Here is a 7,286-nt window from a genome sequence, read left to right as displayed (position 1 = left end):
ACATAAGGGTCAACTTTTTCACGCAGAGGGTGGTACGTGTATGGAATGAGCTGCCAGAGGATGTGGTGGAGGCTGATACAGTTGCAACATTTAAGAGGCATTTGGATGGGTATTTGAATAGGAAGGGTTTGGAGGGATATGGGCCGGGTGCTGGCAGGTGGGACTAGATTGGGTTGGGATATCTGGTCAGCATGGACGAGCTGGACCGAAAGGTCTGTTTCCATGCTGTACATCTCTATGACTCTATGACTCTGTAACCCAAGCCTGGATATTATCCAGATCTTGTTGCATTTGACAGTGGACTGCTCCAGTTTCTGAGTGTTGCATTTGACAGTGGACTGCTCCAGTTTCTGAGGAGTTGTGAATGGTGCTGGACATTGTGCCATCATCATCAAACATCCGCATTTCTGACTTTAGGATGGAGGACATGTCATTGAAGAAGCAACTGAAGATTTTGAGCATAGGACACTAGCCTGTGGAATTCCGGCAGAGACATCCTTGAGCTGAACTGAGATGACTGACATCCAACAACCACGACCATCTCCCTGTATGCCAGGTATTACTCCAACCACCAGAGAGTTTTACCCCTGACACCCATTGATTCCAGTTATTCTGGGATTCCTTGATGCCACACTCTGTCGGTTGCAGCCTTGATATCAAAGACTGTCACTGTGACCTCTCCGCTAGAATTAAGCCCTTGTGTCCATTTTTGAGCCAAGGTTGTAATGAGGTCAGGAGCTGAGCAGCCCTGGTGAAACCCAAACTGGGCGTCACTGAGCAGGTTATTGCTGATCAGGTGCTGCTTGATAGCACTGTCAATGACACCTTCCATCACTTTACTGATGACCGAGAATAGACTGATGGGGCGGTAACTGGCTGAGTTGGATTTGTTCTGCTTTTTATGTACAGAACACACATGGACAATTTTCCACATAGTTGGGTAGATGCCAGTGTTGTAACTGTACTGGAACAGCTTGGCTAGTGGAGTGGCACATTCTAGAGCACAAGCCTTCAGTACTATTGCCGAAGTGTTGTCAGGGTTCGTAATCTTTGCAGTATCCAGTGTCTCCAATTGTTTCTTGATGTCACGTGAAGTAAATTGAATTTGTATCTATAATGCTGGGGACCACTGGAGGAGGCCAAGATGGATTTGACACTTCTGCCTGAAGATTGATGTGAATGCTTCAGCCTTATCTTGCGCCCTAATGCGGTGGGCTCTTCCATCATTGAAGATGAGGTTATTTGTGGAGCCTTCTCCTCCAGTGGGTTGTTTAATTGTCCATTACCATTCATGACTGGATGTGGCAGGACTGCAGAGCTTAGATCCAATCCGTTGGCTGTGTCTATCACTCTTAGCTCTGTCTATCACTTGCTGCTTATGCTGTTTGGCAAGTAGTGCTGTTTGGTGGCTTCACCAGGTTGACACCTCATCTTCAGCCTGGTGCTGCTCCTGGAACACCCTCATGCACTCTCCATTGAACCAGGATTGATCCTTTGGCCTGACGGTAATAGTTGAGTGGGGGATATACCAGGCCATGAGGTTACAGATTGTGCTGGTATACAATTGCCCTGCTGTTGATGGCCCACTGTACCCCATGAATACCCGGTCTTGAGTTGCTAGATTTGTTTGAAGTTTGTCCCATTTAGCACGGTGTTAGTGCCACACAACACGGTGGAGGTTATTCTCAATGTGAAGATGGGACTTCAACTCCACAAGGACTGTGTCATGGTCAGTCTTACTAAAGGCAAAAGTGAGGACTCCAGATGCTGGAAATCAGTGTCGAGATTAGAGTGGTGCTGAGAAAGCACAGCAGGTCAGGCAGCATCCGAGGAGCAGGAAAGTCGACGTTTCGGGCAAAAGCCCTTCATCAGGAATGAAGGCCTCTTACTGAAGCTGTCATGGACAGTCCCATCTGCAGCTAGCATATTGGTAAGGTTGAGGTCAAGTATGTTTTTCCCTCTTGTTGGCTCCGTCACCACCTGCTGCAGACTGTGGACATTGAAGTCCCCCACCCAGAGTACATTTTGTGTCCTTGCCATCCTTAGGACTTCCTGTAGGTGCAGTTCAACATAGAGGAGGACCAATTCATCAGCCGAGGGAGGATGATACATGATAATCAGCAGGAGGTTTCCTTGTCCATGTTTAACCTGGAGCCATGAGACTTCATTAGGTCCAAAGTCAATGTTGAAGATTCCCAAGGCAACGTCCCCCGACTGTGTACTACTGTACGGCTACCTCTGCTGCGTCTCTCCTGCTGGTGGGACAGGACATTTTCAGGGATGGTGGTGTCTGGGTCATTGTCTGTAAGGTATGATTCTGTAAGTATGATTATGTCAGGCTATTGCTTGACTAGTCTGCGAGAATGCTCTCCCAATTTTGGCACGAGCCCCCAGATGTTAGTGAGGAAGACTTTGCAGGGTCAAACTGGGCTGTTGCTGCCGTTATCTTTTCTGTTGCTGAGGTCAATGCCAGGTGATCTGTCTATTTCCACTTCCTTTTGAGACTTTGCAGCGATTGATACAACTGAATGGCTTACTTGGCCATTTCAGAGGGCATTTGAGAGACAACTTCCAACATCCCCAGGTTTACAGCATTTGCAGTCCTTTTGGTTTCTATTTTGCCAACCACATAACTGTCGCTCTGGAGTCACATATAGGCTGGACCAGGTGGGGATGGCAGATTTCCTTCCCTGAAGGACATTAGTTAACCAGATGGGTTTTTCCTACAATCAACAGTGGTTTCATGGTTGTCAATGGATTCTTTATTCCAGATACCTTTTTTATTGAATTCACAAACCACCATCTGCTGTGGTGTGATTTGAACCCCTCTCCCTCGGACATTCGCTGAGTCGCTGGATTAATAGTCTAATGATAATACCGGTAGGCTATCACCTCCTCAAACTTCCTAGCACCTCAATCACACCCATCTCATGTGCCGGCTTCTTCACTCACTCACCCATTCTCGCATCTGTCCATAACATTCACACTAGATATTTAAACTTACATCCTATAGTTAGGGAAGTAGGGAGTGTGTCCTGTCTTCCCTGAGTCTACTTTGCTGCAAAAGGAGACCCCCAAAGGAGGTGTTGCTGTGCATTTCTGTGAAAGCTGGATTTGAAAATCTGCAAAAAAGCGCAGCAGCATCAAAACAGGAGTTTCTGAATGTGGTGACAATCTGGCAGGCATTGCTGCTGCTACTAATGGGAAGGAACAGGTCTTTATTGGTCTCTAGAAAATAGTAAACGCATCTATTCTTCCTATCTAAGTGCATATCCTCATACTTTTCCACATTGTATTCCATCTACCACTTCTTTGCCCACTCACCTAGCCTGTCCAAGTCTTTCTAAAGGCTCCCTGCTTCCTCAACACTATCTGTGCCTTCACTTACCTTTGCATTATCTGAAAACTGAGCAACAATACCCTCAGTTCCTTTGTCCCGATGGTTAATGTATAACGTGAATAGTGTGGTCCCAACACAGATCGCTGCAGAACTTCACTAGTCACTGCCTGCCATCCTGAAAATCACCCTTTTATCCCCACTCTCTGCATTCTGCCAGTCAGCCAATCCTTTATCCACGGTAGTACCTTGACCATAATACCATGGGCTCTTATCTTATTTAGCAGCCTCCTGTGCGGCACCTTGTCAAAGGCCTTTTGGAAATCCAAAGAGATTACGTCTGCTTGTTCTCCTTAGTCTCATTTGCTCATTCCTCCTTGAAGAGTTTTAACAGATTTTTCAGCCATGACCTCCCTTTGATGAAGCTGTGGTGATTCAGCCCTATTTTATCATACAGTTCTAAGTACTCTGCAATCTCATCCTTAATAATGGTCACTAAAATCTTCCCAAAGACCAAGGTTCGGCTAACTAACCTAGAATTTCCTGTCTTCTCCCTGCCTCCCTTCTTAAACAGGAGTGTTGCATTAGCCATTTTCCAGTCCTCCAGCACCCTCCCTGACTCCATGATTCCTGAAAGATCACAGATCCCTCCACAATCTCCTCAACTATCTACTTCAGAATTCTGGGGTGTAGTCACCTGAACCGGGTGATTCATTCACTTCAGATCTTCCAGCATCCTCAGTGTCTTCTCTTGATTGACAGCTACTACATTCATCTCTACCCCCTGATTCTTGAAGTCTTGGGGATCTTGATCAGATGGGCCAATGGGCTGAGGAGTGGCATTGAGTATAGGAGTTGGGAGGTCATGTTGCGGCTGTACAGGACATTGGTTAGGCCACTGTTGGAATATTATGTGCAATTCTGGTCTCTTTTCTATTGGAAGGATGTTGTGAAGGTTGAAAGAGTTCAGAAAAGATTTACAAAGGTGTTGCCAGGGTTGGATGATTTGAGCTGTAGGAGAGGCTGAATAGGCTGGGGCTGTTTTCCCTGGAATGTCGGAGGCTGAGGGGTGACCTTATAGAGATTTATAAAGTCATGAGGGGCATGGATAGGGTAAATAGACTTTTCCCTGGGGTTGAGGGAGTCCAGAACTAGAAGACCATAGATCCAGGGTAATAATGGAAAGATATAAAAGAGACCTAAGGGGCAATGCTTTCACTCAGAGGGTGGTACGTGTATGGAATGAGCTGCCAGAGGAAGTGATAGAGGCTGGTACAATTGCAGCATGTAAAAGGCATCTGGATGGGTACATATGAGTAGGAAGGATTTGGAGGGATGTGGACCAAATGCTGGCAAGTAGGACTAGATAAGGTTAAGATATCTGGTCAGCATGGACGATTTGGACTGAAGGGTCTGTTTCCGTACTGTACATCTCTATCACTCTATGGCGTCTTCCACTGTGAAAACTGATGAAATGTACCCATTCAGCACCTCCGCTATTTTTGCTCCCCATTACTGTTCTCCAGCCTCATTTTCCAGGGTCCAGTATCCACTCTCGCATCTCCATTCTTTGATATTATACCTTAATATTTCATCATATTATCCCTTATTGTTTTTATTTAAATTAGCCTCAATTTTTAATATGTTCCCAATCCTCTGGCTTCCCGCCAATATTCACCACATTGAACACTTTCTCTTTTGCTTTTATGCTGTTCCTGACATCCCTTGTCAGCCATGGTTGCCTGATTCTGCCCTCAATATGCTTCTTCTTTCTTGGGATGAATTTTTTCTGTTCTTCCTGAATTACCTCCAGAAACTCCCCTCCTTGCTGCTCCACTGTCTTCCCTATTAGGCTCCCCTTCCAATCAACTCTGGCCAGCTGCTCCCTTATATCTTTGTAGTTAACTTTACTCAATTGTAATACCGTTATGTCTGATTCCAGCTTCTCCCTCTCAAACTGTGGGGTGAATTCTATCATGTAATGGTCACTTCCCTCAGGGGTTCGTTCACCTTAAGCTCCCTATCAAGTCCACCTCATTACGCATCACCAAATCTAGAATTGCCTGTTTCCTAGTGGAGTCTACTGCTCCAAAAACCATCTCGTAGATATTCTACAAATCCTTTTCTTGACATTCTCCACCAGCTTGATTTTTCCAGTCTTTCTGCATTTTGAAGTCCCTTAGTTGTTATTGTAATAGTGCCTTTCTTATGTGCTTTTTAAATTTCCTGATATATTTTTTGTCCCATATCCCGACTACTGCTAGGGGGCCTGTACGCAACTCCCATCAGGATCTTTTACTCATTCTGGTTCTTGAACTTTACCCACACAGATTCTTTGCCTTCTGACTTTAAATTGACAGCAAAAAATGAAGTAATTTCATTTCTTACAACTAGGCAACCCGTCCCCTCGGCCCATCTTTCAGTAGAATGGATATTTAGTTTCCAGTCCTGAACCCCTTTCGACCACATAGAACATAGAAAAATACAGCGCAGTACAGGCCCTTTGGCCCTCGATGTTGCGCCAATCCAAGCCCACCTAACCTACACTAGCCCACTATCCTCCATATGCCTATCCAATGCCCATTTCAATGCCCATAAAGAGGGAGAGTCCACCACTGCGACTGGCAGGGCATTCCATGAACTCACGACTCGCTGAGTAAAGAATCTAATCCTAACATCTGTCCTATACCTACCACCCCTTAATTTAAAGCTATGCCCCCTCGTAATAGCTGACTCCATACGTGGAAAAAGGTTCTCATGGTCAACCCTATCTAAACCCCTAATCATCTTGTACACCTCTATCAAGTCACCCCTAAACCTTCTTTTCTCCAATGAAAACAGCCCCAAGTGCCTCAGCCTTTCCTCATACGATCTTCCTACCATACCAGGCAACATCCTGGTAAACCTCCTCTGCACCCGTTCCAGTGCCTCCACATCCTTCCTATAGTATGACGACCAAAACTGCACACAATACTCCAGATGCAGACGCACCAGAGACTTATACAGCTGCAACATGACCCCAGGGCTCCGGAACTCAATTCCTCTACCAATAAAAGCCAGAGCTAGCATGATGCCAAGGAGTCTGAGTAGTCTGGCAGTCATTTCCGAGATGTCTTTGATGTAGGGGAGAGTGGCTAGGGTTTCTGGATGAGTTTTGTCTGCTTGTTTGGGTTTGTTGCTGAGAATCAGCGGACTGTGTTCATTGGGTAACCGTTCTTTTTGAATACACGGTATAGGTGATTTTCCTCTGCTCTGTGTAGTTCCTCTGTGCTGCAGTGTGTGTTGGCTCATTGAAATAACATTCTAATGCAGCTTCGTTTGTGGGTGTTGGGATGATTGCTTCTGTAGTTCAATATTTGGTCCATGTGTGTTATTTTCCTATAGATGCTGGATTGAAGTTCTCCATTGGCTGTTCACTCTACTGTGACATCCAGGAATGGCAGTTTGTTGTTGTTTTCCTCCTCTTTATTGAATTTTATGACAGTAAAGGTATTATTGATGGTCTTGAAGGTTTCCTCTAATTTGTTTTGTTTAGTGCCAGAAGAGTAGAGGATAGAAATGATATCCCCTTGTTCAAGAAGGGGAGTAGCGACAACCCTGGAAATTATAGACCAGTGAGCATTACTTCAGTTATGGATAAATGTTGGAAAGGATGAGAAGAGATAGGATTTATAATCATCTAGAAAGGAATAATTTGATTATGGAAAACTCAGCACTGTTTTGTGAAGGGTAGGTTGTACCTCGTAAACTTTATTGAGTTCTTTGAGAAGGTGACCAAACAGGTGGATGGGGATTAAGTGGTTGATGTGGTGTGTATGGATTTCAATAAGGCATTTGATAAGGTTCACTATGGTAGTCTATTGTAGAAAATACGGAGACATGGGATTGACGGCAATTTAGCGGTTTGGATCAGAAATTGGATAGCTGTAAGAAGACAGAGGGTGGTGGG

The 7,286-nt window shown here is 45.1% G+C and overlaps 1 protein-coding gene across 1 annotated transcript in view; it reads left to right on the top strand.

Annotated features, from left to right (window-relative positions):
* LOC122555034 (coxsackievirus and adenovirus receptor homolog) overlaps positions 1-7,286 on the top strand; it is a 26,596-nt gene that overhangs the window by 3,413 nt on the left and 15,897 nt on the right. The gene's annotated exons all lie outside the window — the stretch shown is intronic.

This window comes from Chiloscyllium plagiosum, chromosome 1, assembly GCF_004010195.1.
Source record: "Chiloscyllium plagiosum isolate BGI_BamShark_2017 chromosome 1, ASM401019v2, whole genome shotgun sequence".
Classification (NCBI taxonomy): Eukaryota; Metazoa; Chordata; class Chondrichthyes; order Orectolobiformes; family Hemiscylliidae; genus Chiloscyllium; species Chiloscyllium plagiosum.
This window is presented reverse-complemented; position numbering and strand designations above follow the sequence as displayed.